The sequence below is a fragment of the Heloderma suspectum genome, chromosome 9 (assembly GCF_057233095.1).
Source record: "Heloderma suspectum isolate Gila_16-S chromosome 9, 16-S_ref, whole genome shotgun sequence".
Lineage (NCBI taxonomy): Eukaryota > Metazoa > Chordata > Lepidosauria > Squamata > Helodermatidae > Heloderma > Heloderma suspectum.
In genome coordinates this window covers 17,385,967-17,407,798 of record NC_139466.1, presented here as the reverse complement: position 1 = coordinate 17,407,798, position 21,832 = coordinate 17,385,967, and the positions used below count along the sequence as shown (strand labels likewise).

The 21,832-nt window shown below is 45.4% G+C and overlaps 1 long non-coding RNA gene across 1 annotated transcript in view; it reads left to right on the top strand.

Moving 5' to 3' along the window:
- LOC146338461 (uncharacterized) overlaps nt 1-21,404 on the top strand; it is a 59,029-nt gene extending 37,625 nt beyond the window's left edge. The window contains exons 5-7 of the long non-coding RNA XR_014784753.1: nt 2,467-2,575; nt 8,464-8,520; nt 20,877-21,404. This is a non-coding gene — a long non-coding RNA (uncharacterized LOC146338461). The remainder of the gene's footprint in view (nt 1-2,466; nt 2,576-8,463; nt 8,521-20,876) is intronic.
- Nucleotides 21,405-21,832: the final 428 nt, after the last annotated feature.

The following is a 21,832-nucleotide window of genomic DNA, read 5'->3' as shown; positions in this document are numbered from 1 at the left end:
ATAGACAGCAGCTCTCCAGGGTTTGGGCAGGAGTCTTTTCTAGCTCTATCACTGAGCCCAAAGTCAGGCCACAGTCCAGCAGAACAGTTTGTTAAGCTTAACCCTAATTAAATAAATGGGTTTAAAAATGGCTAACCCCAAGGCTGTAGCCACAGATGGGTGCCCTCTTAGGGATACTCCAGGCCCGTCTCGGAATGTTTAGCTTTCATTAGAAACACATACACCTGAAAGGGGGGGGAGTGCAGAGAAGTATTCTACTCTATTGTACGCTAGTAAACAGCAATACAGTCAAGGTTGCAATTAGCGACGTATGGATTTTATTAAATCTATTCCATCTGTGTTTCATGGACTGTCAAACATCTTTCATTCTGTCATCTGCTCATTGACGGTATTGTAATTTGTTTTAGGGATGTACAAGAATTTTGTTCTATGTACTAATGCACATTAGTGCAAGTGAGAGATTGCACAAACCTTACCACCCCTACCTATTAAAAAACAAACAAAAAACAAAACAAAAAAATCAGTTGGCAAATCCATGGAATCTGTGTGACTTGGAAAAAGCCAATCCAATATGCAGATTCGATTCATAGTAATTCAAACTCATTTGAATCTGTTGTGGATTCTTGTCAATTCCGACAGCATTCGTTGCAATCCTATGTGCATTTGCCAAGAGAGAGATGTCTCATTGAGTACTTCTGCATAGACATGCATGTGACTATGCTATAAACAACTTGAAAGATAGTAGGCTATCTGGCTGCATTCTGTTCCACCTATTCTACAATAATCTCCTGGTCTGTTAGGCCTCATCATCACAATGTGTCTGCCTAGAGGCTGCCTAGCCCTTTGTTGAATAGCAGCTCAGTCTAAAACAACAACAACAACAACAATCATGCTTTTGACCCAGGTTAGCATTTTGCCTTTCTCTAAATACACAGCATTTTCATTCTCTGAAGTTTTATCCATATGCTACTTGAGAAAGAGGAGCAGAACATTTTGTAAAGTAGCCAAATGGCAGATTAAAACAAAACTTGCAACCTCTTGCAGGGCACACTCTCTCTTTTTAAGGCCATCAAGGGCTACTGGTCTTGATGGCTCTATATCACCTCTAGTAAGATAAGCACTCTGCCTCTCAATGCCAGTTGCTGGAGAACATGAGTGGGAGGGTGGTATTACACTTCTGTCCTGCTCACAGGCTTTCCATGTGCATCTTATTGGCCATTGTGGGAACAGAATGCTAGACTGATAGGCCTGTGGCCTGATCCAGCTCACCTTATGGAAATCTTGAACTGTAAATGGTATGTGATTATAATTCTTTTCTTTTTTTTCCATAGCATGCACTACTAGCACACTTGTGTATGTTACTTGTATGTCTGCACATTCTTTGTTGCTTACAGTCACATTTCATGGCATTTAGAAGTCTGTGCAGAGTGCCAGGAAAGAGTCAGAACTGGAAATTCGACAGTAGTAATGCAGAAGAATGTTCTGTTCAAGCTTCACATAAGACCTCGCTTTTTGAATTGGCTAACAACACAATGCAACTTTTTTATGACTTGAATTTTGAACTGCACAAATGTTATTTTGGAAATGCACTCCCCCACCCCCGGAACTTCACATTTTGTATCCGGTTGCATATTTTAAAAAGCAGTGCTTTATAGGTGAAATGTCAGTTTTCTACTCCTGGCCAAGATACCAAGCTGTTGTGACATGACATTAATAGAATACCACTAACAAGACTGTGTTTCAGCGGGGATGCTACGGCCTGATCATGCATGCTACTGTGACAATTCAGTTTGACACAGGGCTGAAATTTATTTATTTTATTTTATTTTATTTCTATACCGCCCAATAGCCGAAGCTCTCTGAAAACTGTGTACTAGTCCAATGCTGTCTATTATGGAGAATGGATTCCTCAGTTCTGTTAGTGCACTGAATTTCGCAGTCCTAGCCATTTTAATATGCATTGTTACAATAAAGGCAACAGCCATATGACACATAAATATGAAAATGTGTTATCCTATCTGTAGGGAAACATATTTATTTGACATCCAGATTTCCATACTTGCCTAGCAAGGCTTGTTCATCTTGCTTACTGAGTCTGGCAGTGTGTTTTTGATCCTGTGAACCAAAGATACCTCATTTGCCTCTTGAAAATCTCTGACTGCAATCCAAGAGTTGAGCCGAACTCATTAAAGTTTTGGTTGATGCTATTTTTTTTCAATATCTTTAATATTTTTAAGAGCATAAAGCTCTTAAAGCTGGTACATTACTAATGGCATTCATGTGAAAGAAAATGAGATGGACTGACATCATTTTTTTTTTCATTCTCTTATTATCGTTCACCGGGGTTAAAATAGGTGCAGTTTTGTGTTCCAGAACAACAGATCACAAGAGGTAACTCACCACAAGTTTGTGGAAAGCTGAACAAAAAGGTAGGCCTATCATTAATGATTCCACTCTTTTTGGCAGGCCTTGTAGTCTACAGGATCTAGTTTGGCCCTGCCCTGATGGGAGGCATGCCAGGCACCTCACCTCTAGGAAGAACTCCACCGGCCTTCCATTCTCAAAAGACTGGCAGGTGTGTAAAAATTTGGCTGATCCAAGGCAAAGAGTCTCCTCAAAGAAGCAATCCTTAGTCTTCCTCTCACACGTGGATCTGGGGAAGGGGCAGAAATTATTGCAATTGCTGAAGTAATACCCATCCATGTCTGCAACTCCAGTGGTGGGTGGGTGGATGGTTGGTTGCTCATCACACTTTCCAGAGAGGAGGGACAGGAGAACCAGGGATATTCAGCATCACCGACATTCTCCAAACTTCATTCTGAAGGTCATTTTAGCTCTCTCCCCTTTTCATTTGTAGGATGTCTTTCACCTTCATTTCTGTTCCAGAAGTGCACAGTTTCCCCCATGTGTGAAAATGTGTAATTTTTTTTAAAGCACATTTCAAAATGAGCATAAAAGTTTGAGAACATGAGAACATTTTTTTGGGGGAAAAAATTATCCTGTGTACATGAAGGTTGTGAATGGAGGAAGTTCAGAGATTTGTGAACTGAAACAAAAATGTTCATCCATCCCTACCTCACTTGTCATGGCAAGCAAAACATGTGTATGTCTGTAAATAGTTGAGATAAGAGTTTCACTTCATGCTCTACTATGAAAGTTTGAGGTCTACAGAGGCAAGGAAAAAAGGTTAGGCCTAAGGGCCTGGAGGTTTTGTTGTTGTTGGGAGGGGTATCCCTGAGAAGAGTCATTTCATTCCCCTGGTTAAGTTTCATTTCTTCAGGTCTGAAGCACTACTTTCAGTTCTGAGGGAGGAAGGTATACAAGGAGAGCAAGAAAGGCAGTTTGAGCAGAGTCAGGTAAAGCAGAGCCTGAAGAGAGAGCAGGAAGAAGCAGCCTGGGAAAGTATAGTTAGGGTAAAGGAACTTGCATTTTGCAACTGTTATTTTCTAATGCCTTTTGTATCACTCAGCTCTTTTGTGTAAATACCTTTAGTTATGATTTGCTTGCTTTAGTTTACCAGTAAACTGTCATGGTTAAACTGTTGTGGTGTCTAGAGTGTCAATCACCCTACAGCCTAAACTACATGTTACTGAGAAGGGGAAGTTTAAAAGAAGGAAGGTGGGACTCCTAAAAAAGCAAGAGATCCTTAAGGAGTTGCTCAGGGGGGTCCAGGTCATAAGGGAAACCCTGACACCCACAGTTCATAAAACTGATGTAAGCTTTGCAATTTATGTATAAAAGGAAAGCTACACATTTCACTGGGAACAGCAACACCATGTTCACTTCCTACTTCTGATGTACCAGCATTGAAAATTCCCATCTTGTGTGTGTGTCATTGGAATGAGAAGTGTTCTCCTACCCACACACACATTCATTATGTCTTTGTGGATATTCACCATGCTTTTCTCCAACATTAGCAGCACTGCCATCGTAATTACCGTTTGCCACTTTAGAAACTGACAACACCAAGAGATATCCCCTCACTGTCCGAGTCCAACCTAATGGAGTTTGTGGTGTTGGCAGCAATGTGGCTGAACCAGGGCGGAGGCAGGGCATGGAGTTACATGGCATGAAGACACACACAACATGGATGCTGGCTGAGGGTGGAGCATGTGAGCCCTTGGCCAGCACTCTTTGGATCTTCGAAGCACCCACCTTCCTAGTGTAAGTTCACAGTGTAGGCTTTGCTGGTGGCATCTGGGCCAAGCAGGATTATTTTTCCTCTCTCCACCAAAGGAATTGGCTGAGATTCAAAGGGGTTTTTTACATTGAGAGCCAGGAGGTGTAACCGTTACTTCAGGGGAGGTGGAAGCTAGGTGATAAACAGGGCATAGGCTATAGATGAACACTCAGAGTGGTTGGGGATACCTGAGACTCTCCATTCAAGGCTGTTGGACCAGGGTGTGTGTTGAGAAGCTCTATAATGTAGCTTCACATGTGCATATATGCTCAACACAAAAGAACTGATGCTCCAACTGTCCTATTTACTAGGGACAATCCGTCTTCTTGCCTTTGAGGAGGACTTGTTAAAATATTAGTGTGATTTGGCAACATAGTAGGGATGTCAGAGAATTGTAGGGATGTCATTCGGCCTCCCCAAGATCCGTGGTGGAACGAAGCCCCCCACCCCCCCACGAAAGGTGTGCGAAATGGAGCACCTACCTGCTGCTGTTACACTGCTTTGCAAATGATGGCCGCATCTGCAGCCGCCATTCACTTCTTCGTTATAGCCGTGATAGGCTACGTAAGTATTTACGTAGCCTATCACGGCAAAAAAAAAAAAGGGGGACGCAAATGGCGGCGGCTGTGGCAGCCACCATTTGTGTTCCCTTTTTTTTGCCATGATAGGCTACATAAATATTTACGTAGCCTATTATGGCAAAAGACAGGGTGCAAATGGCTGCCACTACGCCATTTACGCCACTGTCTTTTGCCGTAATAGGCTACATAAATATTTATGTAGCCTATCAAGGCAAAAAAAAAGGGGGATGCAAATGGCGGCGGCTGTGGCAGCCACCATTTGTGTTCCCTTTTTTTGCCATGATAGGCTACATAAATATTTACGTAGCCTATTATGGCAAAAGACAGGGCGCAAATGGCTGCCACTACGCCATTTACGCCACTGTCTTTTGCCATAATAGGCTACATAAATATTTACGTAGCCTATCAAGGCAAAAAAAAAAAGGAACGCAAATGGCAGCTGCCATAGCCGTATCCATTTGCATTCCTTTTTTTTTTTTTTGCCATGATAGGCTACGTAAATATTTATGTACCCTATCACGGCAAAATACAGGGACACAAATGGTGGTGGCTACAGCGGCCTCCATTTGCATCCCTGTGCAGGCTGCCCAGCAGCCAGATGTTCGGCTGTGGGCAGCCCCAGCCAGCAGCTCCGTGGAGTCACCACAGAGTGGAGCCAGCCAGGGAGAATTTCGGGGGGAGGGACGGAGCGCCTCCCCCCCCACCGCAAATGTCAACCTTCGAAAAGGTAAAAGACTTTCGTACATCCCTACAACATTGTCATTCTTTTCAGCTTAGCTTTTCCCCAGGGTTTCCTTAGGTAGATGTCTGAGCAGGAGGGTCAGACATCTAGGGATGGAGCAACTTACTGCCATCTGGTTTCACCGGGCGGGCACTCACCAAGCCATCCTCACTTGCTCCTCCTGGACCCACTTGCCTAGCTTCTGCACGCACCCAGACCCATTCACCAAGCGGCTGAGCACCCAGTGACCAGATCTGGCAGCTGCCCATCCTCTTAATGAGCTGCCATTTTGAGTAAAAATGGCAGCTCAGGGATTTTTATAAATCTAATGTTGTGTAAAGGGGCATTTATGCAACATTACAAGCATGAGTCCGCCAGACTCCACCCCTTTCCTGGACTCTCACACCATCCCTAGATATACCTTCACTAGTCCCCATGCACCAACCCTAAAGGCACCATGCAGCGTACACCTTGTCATTTCTCACACTACAATTGCTGAGAGAGAGAGAGAGCACACTGTGATGGCACCTTCTTGCTTTTAATAGATTTATGCATTTATCATAAGCTGAACATCAAGAAACATCTTGGCATTTGAATAGGCCGAGAACAGGCTATTGTAGAGGAAATAAATCCTTGGGAAGTGGACCCTATGCTGTGGTCTATCGCAAAACAGTAGGAGTGGCATAAGCATGACCTCCCTGTTTTCAACTGTAACATGTTGAGTTTCTGTAGCTCTCAGTAGTAAAGACCTTCTATGGCATGGGTGGGGAGCCTCTTTCAGCCAAAGGATTGAATTCAGTTTTGGAGAAGCTGGGGGCGGGGGGAGAGACATGCCAGTGGTTGGTGCCACCAAATGCAAAATGAGGGTGAGGCCAAAATATTTAAACACACACACACACACACACACACACACACCACCCAGCATATTTCAGCTTAAACCTCTTACTGGAACAAGTAACTAAGCCTTAGGAGAGGCATTCTGAACTTTTAGAATGGGGGGAAAAAACTGTTCAAAAGTCTGGAAACCAACCAACGATCACTGGTCAGGAGAAAAGGGGTGGGGCCAGGAGGGATGTGTGTGGTCATCTGGGACAACTAAGAGAGCCAGTTTGGGCTCTCAGCCCTAAGGTTTGCCACTCCTTCTCCATGGAAATGCATGCATGTTTTTAAAAAATTCCCCCGTTAAGTGAAACAAAGAAGGCAGGAAAGAATACTATAATCACTTGCATTCTGTAATGTTATCAATTGCAGGTGTTCAGATTTTATTCCAGGTTCTTCCCTGCCTGCAGAAAGTTCTCTATTTTAGGTTTGATGTTGCTTATCAGCCACATACCTGCAGTCAGATTAAAAAAAGAAACATCTAGAAGTTTTGTTTGTGTGATTAAAGGCACAAAGTCTGCAGTACTCCTAATACATCTTGTCATTTCTTCCTCTCATTTTAAAGTTAGCTAAAATTAACCTAGGCAGCATTTATACATTTCTCTCTACAGGTTTTTTTTTAAACATATATGCATCTTCTGGTTTCATATTCCAGATAGGGATGTACGAAATACTTACCTGGTTCCGGTCGGGGCATCTGCTGGGGGGCGGATGTGCTCCATCCCTCCCCCCAGAATTCTTGATGGGGGGGAGGCGATCCGGTCCTCCCCCCCAGAATCCTGCCCAGCCGGCTCTGCTCCGCGGCAGCTCCATGGAGAAGCCGGCCAGGGCCATTCACAGCCAGACTTCCGGCCACAGACGGGCTGCTGCGGACGCAAATGGCGGCTGCTGTAGCGGCCGCCATTTGCATCCTTCCAGGCTGTCGTGATAGGCTACATAAGTATTTAGCCTATCACAGCATGTCCCTCCAAAAAAACGGTGTACGCAAATGGCGGCGGCTATGGCGGCAGCCATTTGCATTCCCTATTTTTCGCTGTTCTAGCCTATGTAAATATTTACGTAGGCAATTACGGTGAAAAAAAAGGGAACCGCAATAGCGTAGTGGGCACTATTTGCGTTTCTTTTTTTCGCCGTAATTGCCTACGTAAATATTTGCGTAGGCTAGAACGGTGAAAAATAGGGAACGCAAATGGTGGCAGCCGTAGCCGCTGCCATTTGCGTATGCTGGGGTTCTTTGGGGGGGTTAGCTGTGATAGCTATTTCAGCTGCAAGGACAGCAATGGTGGCCGCAGCAGCCTGGCCGCGGCTGGCCAGGAGACCAGCCGCCGTCGGAACCGCCACCGCCAGCAGAACCACTGCTACCGCATCCGCCCCAGGTAAGTTCCATCCCGGGGGATTCCGCAGGGGGTGGGGGGGCAGGAGTCCGTTCCGCCACGGATTCCGGGGGGGGCGGATTCTACAGAATCCGGCCTCACTGGAATCTGTGGCGGAATTCCCTGCCATCCCTGATTCCAGAGCAGTAACATTATTAACCTGTTGAAGCCGCCCCCTCCCCCAAGCTGGGTATCCTCCTCAAGCAAAGAGCTAGAGAAAGCGGCTCAGAGGGAACTGTTAGCCCAGCAAACTTCTGGAAGGAGATGGAGGGTATATATTCATGCTTGCAAGTTCAGCAGTTGCAGCTGGGTCTGCTTTCTCATTGTCTGCAGCTAGAACATTTCCTCCCTCCCAAGGAGACACCTACTCCTGAGTAGATCTTTCCTGGGTGAAAGGGTCTTCTGACAGCCAGGTGGACACTCTAACAAAGACTATGACTCTCCCACTTGGTTTGTTGCCTCCTGTGCTCTGGGGAGCTGCAGGATGAGAGAGTAAAGTCAGAAAACCAAACAAGAGTTTGGAATGGGGGTCAAAGGGCTTTTTCAAGAAGCCAGGCAAGGCATCCCTGTGATGGGACACCTCAGGCTGTCCTGCACCTTCTGTTGGAGTAGGATTAGGTGAGATATTTGCTCTGTCAAATTTTTAAAATGGATTTACCCAATCTGCACCTCCTGGAATTCAGTGTGAAAACTGATAACATTTTTGATCAGAAATCTGTACTTTTCCAGGTTTGTGATGTGTTCTCCAAAAGAAAGAAAAAACTACATTCAACATCATACATGTATGTAAGTTATGTGTAAAAAATGTTGCATACATTTACAGAATGTGCACAAATGTGCTTTAATTGATCAGGGGCATGCCTCCATTAATGTGTCCATTTGAAAAATGTGTACAGAAATATGTACAGAATTAATTTTCTGAGAGAGAGAGAGAGAGAGAGAGAGAGAGAGTTGCATGGATCTGGCACTTGGAAGTGAGAAAAAAAGTGAAAGTACGCAGAAGTGGACTCGACATATCTGCCTATCCCAGTACGGGAGTGGGGATTTGCTGTAAGAGAGATCCCAGCCCTCCTCCTCTGAAGAGATATCCTGTAAAGATATCCATCGGCGAAAGCTGGAAAACCCATTTCACTTTTTGCTCGATGGATATCTGTGATGTACCCAACTCGGCTTGCATTTGAGGGTGGAGCTGCAGGTTTTTCCCAGACTCTTGGAACTTTGCAAGCAGTAATTTGTGCCAATAGAGATTTGTACAAATTGCACCCACAATTTGCATAATTTGCTCAAATAGCGGCCAGAATCTGTGTGATTTGCACAAATTAAAACATACGGAAAATCCACAAACTGGTCTGATTTGAATGCAAATTGAGTCAGGCTCCACAGCAGCAAATGGGCTGAAGTCCAGGGGGACTAACCAAGGGACGATTGTTGAGGTCCACCTCCCAAATGGATCCCTCTGAAATCCCAAATGTCCCCTGAGCAGCCTGTTAATGGTCTAACCACCCTTTTAATTTCCCACAATGTTTTTGTTACATCATCATCATCATTGTGATGTTGTATTTCACTTTTATTGTATTATCATGTAACTTCTTTTGTGCCTTTCGTATACCACCTTGACATCCTAGGATGAAGGTCAGATTAAAATTACTTTCATTAAATAAATAAATACACCCTACATGGCCTTTACTTTAAGTGGTGCACTGAGCATAAGCCTGAAATGCCCTGCTATGCAGTAGGGAGGGGAGATATATTTTGCTCAAGGTAGGAATGTGGTCCTCCATAGGGATGAGAGAATCAGTAAAGCTCAAGCTTGCTGAGGTTCTTTGAGTTCCTCCTTGAAGCTCTGTCTTCCTCATTTCTGTTCCCAATTGCAAGATGTCGTTGTTGCTGTAGATTTGGGAAAAGTTTAAAGAAATATGCATACTCCCCCATTAACTAAAGTGTGAAAATGTAATCCCCCGCCCAAATGTGTGTGTGCATTGTTCTGCAGTACCCATATTTTGAACCACCTTCACAAGCTTGGGATTGTGTGAGACTTACCCCCAAAAAATGTGCTCACATTTGGGGATGTGAATGGAACAAATTCTGGTCAGAAACGAATGAAGACAAAATCTTCGTACATCCCTAGTCCTCCATTCAACTTAGCGGAATTATTAGGAGTGCACGAAAGCCACTTACCTGGTCTCACAGCTTGCTTCACGGTGGGGGGGAAGGCGCTTCGCTGCTCCCCCTGAAGTTCAGGCCGGGGGGGGGAGGCTTCCCGCCTCGCCCAGCCAAAATTCACCTCGCCCAGCCGAAATTCAGGCCGGGGAGGAGGCGCCTCGCCTCGCCCGGCCGCGAAATAAAAAGTTGTTTTTTTTAAAAAAAAAACACCCCCGTGATAGGCTACGTGATGATTAACGTAGCCTATCACGGCTAGATCTGCAAAGTCAGCCATGATAGGCTACATTAATCATCACGTAGCCTATCACGGGGGCGTGTTGTTTTTTTTTTACTTTTATTGGAATGGTGGCGGCGGCAGCCGGTCAAAAGACCGGCTGCAGCCTCTGCCCCTGTCGAAGACCTGACGAACCGCCGCCGGGACCCGCCGCCGGGAGGGACATTCGGGAAAGGTAAGTCCCATCCCGGGGGGGGGTGCGGGGGGGTGAGGAGAATTTCTCCCCAAAACTACTTCGGGGGGCCAAACACATTGGCACTTGGCCCCCCGAAGTTTCGGGGAGAAATTCTCCCCCATCCCTAATTAGTATACACCTTTGTGGGAGTCAGTGATACTCCTTTCACCTCTCAAAAAAGAAAGAAAAAGAAAGAAAAAACACTCTTCAGGAAAAAGAAGGGAGATACTTATCTGCAAACAAATTTTTCAGTCTTTTTCATAAGCCCATTGGAACGTTGATGATAAAACTGCTAGTTTTATAATTATGTGTATTTTACTCCACTTTTTAATGGGGACTTAGGGGAGGGACTGGTTATTAAATTGCACTGCATTTAGCAAATCTATATAAATGGAGAACTATGTGAGCTGAAACAAGCCAACTTTATAGGGACATTTGTTTGGGGGGAAGGTACCCCATTGGGACCTCCGTGCTTGCATCTTCTTGGCTTGTCTCCCACTTAACATATAACTGGCCCAGGAACAGACTCGTGGATTTAGAACTACTGCACTGTGCATGTCCTGGACATCTGTATTTCTGAACAGGTTATTAAACAACAGCTCATAATTGTTCTGTAATATTTTCATTAGTGTTATAGTGCAATTTTGCTAATGAAGATGTTTATCTTCATATGGTTTCACATTGTTTCACATGCTGGCTTTTCTTTTTTAGTGGGTTGCAATTAGGGATGTTGGAGTAATCCATAATGGATTGAAATTACTTCAGGTTTCTGTGAATCTGACCTGCAGATTCCAGAGAAGACCAGCATTTCCCAAGCTGCACAGATTCTGCCAACTTGTGGACCAGTTTGGCTGTTGCTGTTGTTGTTGTTGTTTAACTCTGGGGGGGGGAATCATGTAAATGTGCACTTGTGCTAATACATATTAGTGCTAATGTACAAATGAAATTCCTACAGAAATCCAACTCTGTCAATGAGCAGATGATGGAATTTAAGATGCTTGACAATCTGCAAAACACAGACAAGATATATTTAGCAAAATCTATACATCCCTAGTTGCAATCATGGATGCTTATGAAATGCACTTCTTTGTGAATTTCTCACTGAATTGTACTTAGGATGGATGGAAGGCACCAAGTGCTACTGATTTGAAGTCATTATGCAGCTATCTGTCTTTCCCCCTTTAACAAATTTTCTATGGCAAGAAAAGAGATGAAAGAAGCAGTTGGAAATCACACAAGGATTATGAGTGGAAGATAAGGACATCCAAATGATGTGAATGAGTCAGAGTGACAGCCTCATAGAAGCCTCATCTGGATCAATACCCTTGATCATGTTTCTGAAGGGCAAATGATTCATTATAAAGCAAGATGGGCAGATTTGTTGATTTTGGTTTCTCCTATATTCAAATGCTTCAAATCCAAAATACGAAGACATTTACAATTTTCGGTAAATTCTTATCAAAAATGAACTGAAACAAAAATTTCTACCCATCTGCATCAGCCCAATTACATAGGTGCAGCTATTCTTAACGTGGAGAGGAACATGTTGTATCTGCCTGCAATATAGCTGTTGCAAATGTGTAAGAAAAAAAGAGGTGGCGACCTAATTCCGCACTAACATAGTTGAATACATAGGCATTCAAACCCAGAATTTTAGGAGCTGAGCACTCAAAGCTCTGGGCCTGGATGGACAGATGTCAGTTTCAGTTTTGCCCACATCATCATCATCATCATCATTTTAAATTCTCAAATTCTTTCCATCCCAAATATTAAGAAACCTGCAAATTTTGGTAGATTTTTATTTTAAAAAGGAAAAAAAAAGCTGAAACAGATTTCTTATCCATCCCCAATTATGAATTATCCACTGTTCCCTTTAATAAATTAATAGATAAAATGTCTGATTATTATTGTTATTATTTTCAGAACACTGTGTGTAGCCAGTTTTCTGCAACTTTCAGTTAATGTGTATCTTTATGCCAATTGATTAAAGACCTCTAAAAAAGCAATCTTGATGGGATCATATGTGTGAGGCCACCAAATCCTTTGTGCGGTAAATGATCATATGCATGGTTAGAGATGTGAAGGCCTGGAAAAAAACGAACAGAAAAATTCAGAAAAAAAATCATTTTTGCATCGTTTTCCACCCGAGGGCTGGGTTGTTGTTGTTGTTGTTGTTGTTGTTTTGTTTGTTTTCTGAGAAAGTGGAAAAACTGAACATCTTTGGATTATGAAATATTTTCATATAAAATTTAAGATGAAGTATTTATATATTGTTAGCCAGTCTTTTCTTCCCCCAAAATGATTTCTAAAACTATGCAATAAGAACATTTTCATAGAAAGACTAGAGATGTAAAATGTCTAGAAATACTGAAGCCATGGGGAAATTTATATATATATATATATATATATATATATATATATATATATATATATGTTGTTGTTCAGTCATTAAGTTGCATCTGACTCTTCGTGACCCCATGGACCATAGCACACCAGGCCTTCCTGTCCTCTGCTCTCTTCCGGAGTGTGCGCAAGTTCATATTTGTTGCATCCGTGATGCTATCTAGCCATCTCATCCTCTGCCATCCCTTTCTCCTTTTGCCTTCAATCTTTCCCAACATCAGGGTCTTTTCCAGGGAGTTTTCTCTTTGCATTAGGTGGCCAAAATATTTGAGCTTCAGCTTCAGAATCTTACCTTCCAATGAGCAGTCAGGGTTGATTTCCTTTAGGATTGATTGATTTGACCTCCTTGCAGTCCAGGGGACTCGTAAGAGTCTTCTCCAGTAGGGATGTACGAAAGTGACTTACCTGTCCACGGAATTCATTCACAGTGGGGGGGAGGCACTCCGTCCCTCCCCCCGGAATCCTCGATGGGGGGGGAAGTGATCCGGTCCTCCCCCCCAGAATCCTGCCTGGCCAGCTGCACTCTGGGGTGGCTCCGTGGAGCAGCCAGCCAGGGCCAGCTGCAGCCGGACCTCCGGCCGCGGATGGGCTGCTGAGGATGCAAATGGCAGCCGCTGTAGCAGCCGCCATTTGCATCTACCCAGGCTGCCATGATAGGCTATGTAAGTATTTACGTAGCCTATCATGGCTGGGCAAAAAACACAAAAACTAAAACCAGCGTATGCAAATGGTAAAAAAATATTTACATAAGATAAATCGGTGAAAAATAGGGAACGCAAATGGCAGCCGCCGTAGCCACCGCCATTTGCATACACTGGGGGGGTTTGCTTGTTTTTTTACCCAGCCATGATAGGCTACATAAATTCTTATGTACCCGATCGCAAGCCAAGACAGCAATGGCACTGCCAGCAGCCCGGCTGCGGCCAGCCAGGAGACCAGCTGCCGGAGCCGCCGCCGCTGCATCTACCACATCCGCCCCACGTAAGTACCGTCCCGGGGGGATTTCGTGGGGGGCGGGGGGCAGGAGGCCGTTCTGCCATGGATTCTGGGGAGCCAGATTCTAAAGAATCCAGCCTCACTGGAATCTGTGGCGGAATTCTCTGCCATCCCTAAGGTGATGTCTCTGCTTCTTACTACGCTGTCTAGGTTTGCCATAGCTTTCCTCCCAAGGAGCAAGCATCTTTTAATTTCATGGCTACAGTCACTGTCTGTGGTGATCTTGGAGCCCAAGAAAATAAAATCTGTCACTGCTTCCATTTCTTCCCCTTCTATATGCCAGGAAGTGATGGGGCCAGATGCCATGATCTTCGTTTTTTTAATTTTGAGTTTCAAACCAGCTTTTGCACTCTCCACTTTCACCCTCAACAAGAGGCCCTTTAGATCCTCTTCGCTTTCTGCCATTAGGGTGGTATCGTCTGCGTATCTGAGGTTGTTGATAATTCTCCTGGCAATCTTAATTCTGACCTGTGATTCATTCAACCCGGCATTTCTCATGATGTACTCTACATATAAGTTAAATAAGCAGGGCGACAATATGTAGCCTTGTCGTACTCCTTTCCCAATTTGGAACCAATCAGTTGTTCCATGTCTGGTTCTTACTGTTGCTTCTTGGCCCTCGTACAGGTTTCTCAGGAGACAGGTAGGTTGGTCTGGTACTCCCATCTCTTTAAGAATTTGCCACAGTTTGTTGTGATCCACACAATCAAAGGCTTTAGCATAGTCAATGAAGCAGAAATAGACGTTTTTCTAGGGGTGTCAGAGAATTTCTCCATGAATCTCGGGGAGGCTGAATGCCAGCACATTCGGCCCCCCGAAATTGGTGGAGAAATGGTCTGCCACCCCCCGCCCACCCTGGGATGGGTCTTACCTTGGTCGAATGTCCCTGGAAGCGGCGGCCCCGGCAGCAGTTCAGCAGTGGTTCGGCGGCAGCAGCAGTGGCAGACGGTCTTCTGACCAGCCGCCGCCACCGCCATTTCCAAGTAACAACAACAACAAGCAAACGTGATAGGCTACATAAAGATTTATGTAGCCTATCACGACTAGATTTTTAAAAAACACCATGATAGGCTAAGTAAATGTTTACATAGCCTATCATGGCTGACTTTGAAAAAAAAAAGTGCGTACGCAACTGGCAGCGCCCATGGGCACCGCCATTTGCGTTCCTTATTTTGGCACGTGTAGTCTACGTAAACATTTATGTAGACTACAGCGAAAATAAGGGCAATACAAATAGCTTTGCCCTTATTTTCGCCGTAGTCTACATAAATGTTTACGTAGACTACACGTGCCAAAATAAGGAACGCAAATAGTGGCGCCCATGCGCGCCACCATTTGCGTACGCGCTTTTTTTTTTTAAGTCAGCTGTTATAGGCTACGTAAACATTTACGTAGCCTATCACGGCTGACTGCAAGGACGCAAACAGCGGTGGCTACGGCTGCCACTATTTGCATCCCAGCAGGAGACGAGGTTTCGCGGCCGGAGGGACGGGGCGCCTCCCCCCCCCGGCCAGAATTTCGGCGGGGAGGGACGGGGCGCCTCCCCCCCACCGCAAAGCAAGTGTCAGGATCAGGTAAGTGTCTTTCGTCCATCCCTATGTTTTTCTGGAATTCTCTTGCTTTCTCCATGATCCAGCTAGGGATGTACAAAAGTCACTTACCGTTTCGCGGATCTGCTTCGCAGTGGGGGGGGGAGGCACTCCATCCCTCCCCCCAGAATCCTCAATGGGGGGAGGCATGCCATCCCTCCCCCCAGAGTCCTGCCCTGGCAGCTCCGCTCCGCGGGCATTCTGTGGAGCCACTGGCCGGCTCGCCCCTCAGCTGGACATCCGGCTGCTGGGCAGCAGGGACGCAACTGGCGGTGGGCATAGCCACCACCGTTTGCATCCCTGTACTTAACCGTGATAGGTTACATAAATATTTACATAGCCTATCACAGCAAAGTAAAAAAAAAAAAACGCATACGCAAATGGCAGCAGCTACGGTGGCCACCATTTGTGTTCACTATTTTTCACCGTTCTAGCCTACGTCTAGAACATAGAACGTAAAAATTAAAATTTTTATTTTAAAAATAAAAATATTTACATAGGCTAGAACAGCGAAAAATAGCAAACTCAAATGGCGGCCGCCGTAGCTGCCACCATTTGCGTATGCTACGCCCGGTCGTGGCCGGCCGGGAGACCAGCCACTGCCGCATCTGCTGCTGCCGCACCCACCACCACCTCCGCACCCACCACCGCTGCGCCTATCACTGCCGCACCCGCTGCTGCTGCCGCCGCTGCACCCCCGCCACACCCACCGCCCCCGCCGCCCCCGCCGCACCCGCTGCACCCGCCTCACCCGCCGCACCTGCTGCACCCACCGCACCCGCCACCGCTCTTCTAACTCCTCTACTTCACTTTGCTGCTGTTTTTCCACCATTCTGTCCAAGGACTCTTCATGGTCTCTTATTCCCTGGAGGGTCGACAGTTGCCACTCCAGTCCTGTTACTTTTTCTTCCATCAGTGTGATCAACTTGCATTTGTTGCAGGTGTAGGCCATGTTGTTCTCAGGTAAGAAAACAAACATGGCACACACCTGTCATGGTGGACACTGAGCCCATAGAATCCCAGAGTAGTTCTGATTCTGAGGAAGAGCAGTCGCTCCTGGAAGAGGAGCACGCTCCTCTTTCCCTGGGCCAACAGCTGACGGAGATTCCTCCCACCAGCATTCCTAGCTTAGATAGCAGTCCTGGGAGTGACAGAGTGTGCATAGCAGACTTGGTGGATGCGCGACGCAGACGCAGAGAGCGGCGCCAGATGGAGGGCGCGGAAAGGAGGCGTAGTGCCCGGTTGGTGCGCAAACAATGGCTGTGCCCAGAGGATCCTAGGGATGCACGAAAGTCACTTACCTGGTCTCGCAGCTTGCTTCGCGGTGGGGGGGAGGCTCTTCGCTGCTCCCCCCGAAGTTCAGGCCAGAGGGGGGAGGCTTCCCGCCTCACCCGGCCGAAATTCAGGCCGGGGAGAAGCGCCCCGTCTCCCCGGCCACGAACTTCAAAAGAAAAAAAAATGCCCCTGTGATAGGCTATGTAACGATTAGCGTAGCCTATCATGGCTAGATCTGCAAAGTCAGCCGTGATAGGCTACGTTAATCGTCATGTAGCCTATCACGGGTGACTTTGAAAAAAAAAAAGCGCGTACGCAAATGGCGGCCCCCATAGGGAGCTGCCATTCGCATTCCTTATTTGGTCCCTGTAGTCTACGCAAAGATTTACGTAGACTACGGCGAAAATAAGGGCAACGCTATTTGCTGCACCCGAGTCGAGAATTTTGTCGAGAATTTCTCCCCGAACAACTTTCGGAGGACCGAATGCGTTGGCACTCGGCCCCCCGAGGTTTTGGGGAGAAATTCTCCCCCATCCCTAGAGGATCCACAGGAAAAGGAGAGGGACTCTCCCTAGCCCTTAATTTCAGGGGTCTGCCAGTAATTCCCTTTCAAACGGGTAGGGGTGCACGAAAGTCCTTTAGCTGTCCTCGAAGCTTTTCGCGGTGGGGGAGAGGCGCTTCGCTGCTCCCCCCGCGAAGTTCAGGCCGGGGGGGGAGGCTTCCCGCCTTGCCCAGCCGAAATTCAGGCCGGGGAGGAGGCGCCTCGCCTCACCCGGCTGCGAACTAAAAAGTTAAAAAAAAAAACGCCCCCGTGATAGGCTATGTGATGATTAACGTAGCCTATCACGGCTAGATCTGCAAAGTCAGATCAAAGCCTATCACGGGGGTGGTTTTTTTTTTTTAACTTTTTAGTTCGCGGCCGGGCGAGGCGAGGCGCCTCCTCCCCGGCCTGAATTTCGGCCGGGCGAGGCGGGAAGCCTCCCTATGGGGGCCGCCATTATCCATACGCGCTTTTTTTTTTTTTTAAGTCACCCGTGATAGGCTAAATTTAAAAAAAAATAAAATAAAAATAATGTGTGTGCGTGTGTGTGTGTTAGGGGCCTTCCCCTAGACCTCCCCTGCTGAACTCCCCTGGCCAACTCCTGTTTGCTCCCCTGTTTGCTAGCTCTCTGGGAGCTTGCTTGTTTCTATAGTCCCTAGACCAGCTGGAGCAGCTTCCTCTGCTCTGCTCTGCTCTGCTCTGCTCTGCTCAGCTGGGAGGTGGGAAACAGACTGAAGCTTCCTGCCCACACAGGTGCTGGGAGTACTCAGGCCACCCCCATCCCCAATTCAGTTGGAACTCTCAGGAGCACCTGGTGAGCTCACAGCCACTCAGAAGGAGTAGGAGAAGAAGAAGGACAGCCCCCTGGGTTGGGGGACAGCCCCCATGATAAGTAAAAGTGGCTTCAGCAATAACTTTTTATTTAGATGAATTCTTTAACCTCCAAGGGCATAGCTACCATCGGCGACACAATGGGCCACCATTGTTTGCGACTGAATGATGTTATGGCAGGACGTAGCATCATTTCAGAGGCTGTGAGGGGGGAATGGTCTCTGCTCCCTGCAACTTACCTTGTTGATGATCTCTACTGCCACTTCTGAACCATCCTCAAAAAATACATTGCAGATATGGAATTTTGATTTTAATGTATGAGAATTTTGGTACTGTCCACAAATCCTGTTTGTATCTCTGAATACGAACATGAGCAGGAGTGTAATTCTTGGGAAATTTTCACAATTCTCTGTGCTTGCATCAACATTCAGAACTGTTCACTTGCACAAATGCACACTTCTAAAATGTGTTTTAAACACACACACACACACACACACACACATACCAAAGGGCATATTTATACTTTTGCCTATGGGTTGAAGTAGGGATAAAGAGGGTTTTGTTTGTGTGTTTTCCAAATCTGTTCTGTCTGCATTTCATGGATTGCCAGATGCCTTTTGTTCTGTTGTCCGTTCCTTGGTGGAATCAGCTTCTTTTTTCATCCCCAATTTCCCAAATTTGCTCTCATTTGCATTTCTGCAAATTCACACTTGCAAAAATGCACAAATCCCTCAGAAATGCACAAATCCCACCAAAATGTTCATGTTTATGTTTTAGTTTATGGGGAAAATGTGCATTTTCAGCTTCTTCTTCTTTTTTTAATGTATTTTTCTATGACTAAATTTGCAAACAATTCCAGAAAGTTTTAAAAAAATGGTCTGCGAGTCCACAGAATCCTTACGACTCCATAAAAGCCAGTCTACTGCAGAATCCACAGGTTGGATTCATAAAAATTCAATCTCATTTGATCCTGTTGTGGATTTATCTGACATCTTTAGGAGGAAGTGCACATTTGGAGTGCATGCTTTGAAAAGTGTGCATTTTCTCTGTTCAAAAATGTGCACTTTCCTGTTCAAAAGCAAAAAAAAGATGCTCACATTTGGGAGTGGGAAGAAGGTGAGATTAACACTGAGGTGGAAAATGCAGAACCTTGATGAGCTCAAACACCACTTGTTCTCCCATCCCTAATTTTAGGAGTCTCAACAAGAGGTTGTTCAAATCAAGGTGACTGAGGATATATTCACAGCCCTTGAACTCACCTGCATAGTCAATCACAAACTAGCAAATCTCCCCAGATGGCCAACATAATCAAAATTAAACATTGACTGAAAGTAAACACACAGGCAAAGCATACCATCTAAAGCTCCAGTTTTGAAGAACCAGAATATAATATTGTACCTGGGAATCACATTTTTAGTTGTAGATGTCAGAAATATGGTGGGTCTTATGTATTTATCTGTCTCTGTGTGTGTGTAATAAATCAGCATAAACCCCACTAGCAATAAATGCTAGGGAACTGATTCAATACTGAGTCAGTTGAAAGAGGAGAGCTACTTAATCTCCATTACTACTGCCTATAAAATCTATATGCTTCTTGGAGGACTCCAGTCTAAGTATTTGCAACATACGATCTTGGGTAATTTATGGAGTGGATGTAGTGTTGCTACCATTGCTATGGATATTTACAGTACTCTCACCCCCCCACCTTAAAACAAACAAACAAAAAACTTAATTCTAATTCTTTTCTACTATAAGATAGACAAGGTAGAGTGAAGAAGTAAAACAGCAGAAAAATATCAGTAAACACAGATATTCTCCTTTTTCATCAGTAAACACAGAGTTCACCCCCCCCAAATGCCCAAATTGCTTAGCTAGATCAGAAATTCTGCAAAAATGAAGCAAGCAAGCAAACACCAGAAGGACTTTAGCAGTTCTTATTGTGGGGAGAGTTCCATAATAACTATACTGCCACCACAGAACAATCCCTGTCCTCAGTACCATGAGATTTAACTTCTGAAATATTTTTCCTATAGCAGCCTTTCTACCCCACTGTAGATTTTACAGGGTTAGATTCTACCCCTAATTTATGATGTGCTCCATATGGGGGAGATGTTTCCATTGCATCTCCCCCATCAGCTGCTGCCTCCCCCTCCCCCCTTTCCCTTCCTCCTCCCTCCCACTGCAAGGCCAGGCATTGGCGGGGAGGTGGTCCTGGAGACTGCCTGTGCTGCAACAATGGCACAGGCAATCTGAAGCCACCTCCTCTCCAATGCCTTTCTATGAGGAAGGACCCCTCACAGCAATGCATTTTGGCTGGGTGGGCGCTCTGAAGAGGTACTCTGTCCACTTTGGGGGAAGGGATCCTGAGAGAGCTTAGCACTGGACAAGCGGTGCTCCAAAGAGCTGCACCAGGTGTTCTAGGGGTACAGTCAGTGTGGCTTTCCAGACTGCTGGGCAGGCCGATGCCTCAGTCAAGGCATTGCCTCATTGCTGCAGAGTCACACCAGTGCTCTGTCTGCCTGTAGCATTTTCCACAGCAGGAGAGCCGGCTGGCATGGCTCTCTGGAGCAGACACCCACCTGTGCATGGGGTATGCAGTGGCTGCTCTGGAGAGCCCTGCCAGCCTGCTGTCTTGCTGAGGCTGCAGAAAAGTGGCCAGTAGGGGCTAGAATAGCAGGGCATGCAGCTCTCCTGGCAGTGGAGGGGCAGGCTTCCATCTCACTTCAGCCAGTTTTTGGCAGGGGAGGTTTTCAAATGAAAATAAATATGGCAGAGAGACCCAGAAAAATCATTTGAAAATGTGTTTGGTTATTTTGGCTATGGTTAATTCACAGATATTAAATGCAAATTAAATGCAAATGGGGCTCATATTTATTTTTCTTTCAAATTAAACAGATGCACATCCCTAGTTAAAATCATAGAGAAAGCAGGTGCCTTGGCTGCCCAGGCAAGGAGGAAGAGCAAGCAGAAGATGCAGAACATTATTCTAGGGAGTTAAAGCTGATGACCAGAAAGGAGGTTCACCACTAGCCAGAAGGACATGATCCAAATAATAAGGGGAACCCACATTTCGACTGGAGACAACTTTATGCTAGAATCAAGAAGTAGTATCTCTGTCCTGGTGGTGGTGGACTCTGGGGCTACTACCAGTTTCATGGACGGAACATTTGCTCAACAAAGCAACATTTTCTGCTCTGCTCCTACCTACCCCCTTGAAAGTGGAGACTATCGATGGCCGTCCTCTCTCTTCCAGAGCAGTCACTTGGATTACAACTCCAGTCACCCTGCGACGCGTTCCCGAGGGCAACTTTCGTAGCTATCTTTTGAACCCCCTGAAGGCATTTCCTTTGTAGACTGAGAATCACTGAGAATTTGCATCTGTATGACCCATTGAAGTAAATGGATTAAAAGCCATGGATTGAGTCCTCTTGTCTGTGTTTGATTTGACGTTTGAAGTTCAGTGGGGGCAAAAGGAATCTTGACAATCTCCATCTGCTCCACATGGAGCTGTGACAGAAGAACAGGTAAATATTCTACATATAACTATGAATTATGCTGCATAATTTAGTAAACCTACACATGGGGAATTTGTAATAATTCTCATCATAGAAATGGAATGGAATTTAACATGAAAAAAACTGTGAAACAAAGAAAGAACAAAAAATATATTATTTCAAATTTCCTATTTTTTATGTTTTACAAAAGTATTTATTATTTCCCTTTTGACTCAGAAATGACAGTCAAGGTGACATATGAAACAATACCATCATACATAAGATAGTAAACACATTAAAACAGAGGGGGAAATAACCTTTAAAAATGGAGCACATAATTACATTTAAAATCATTGA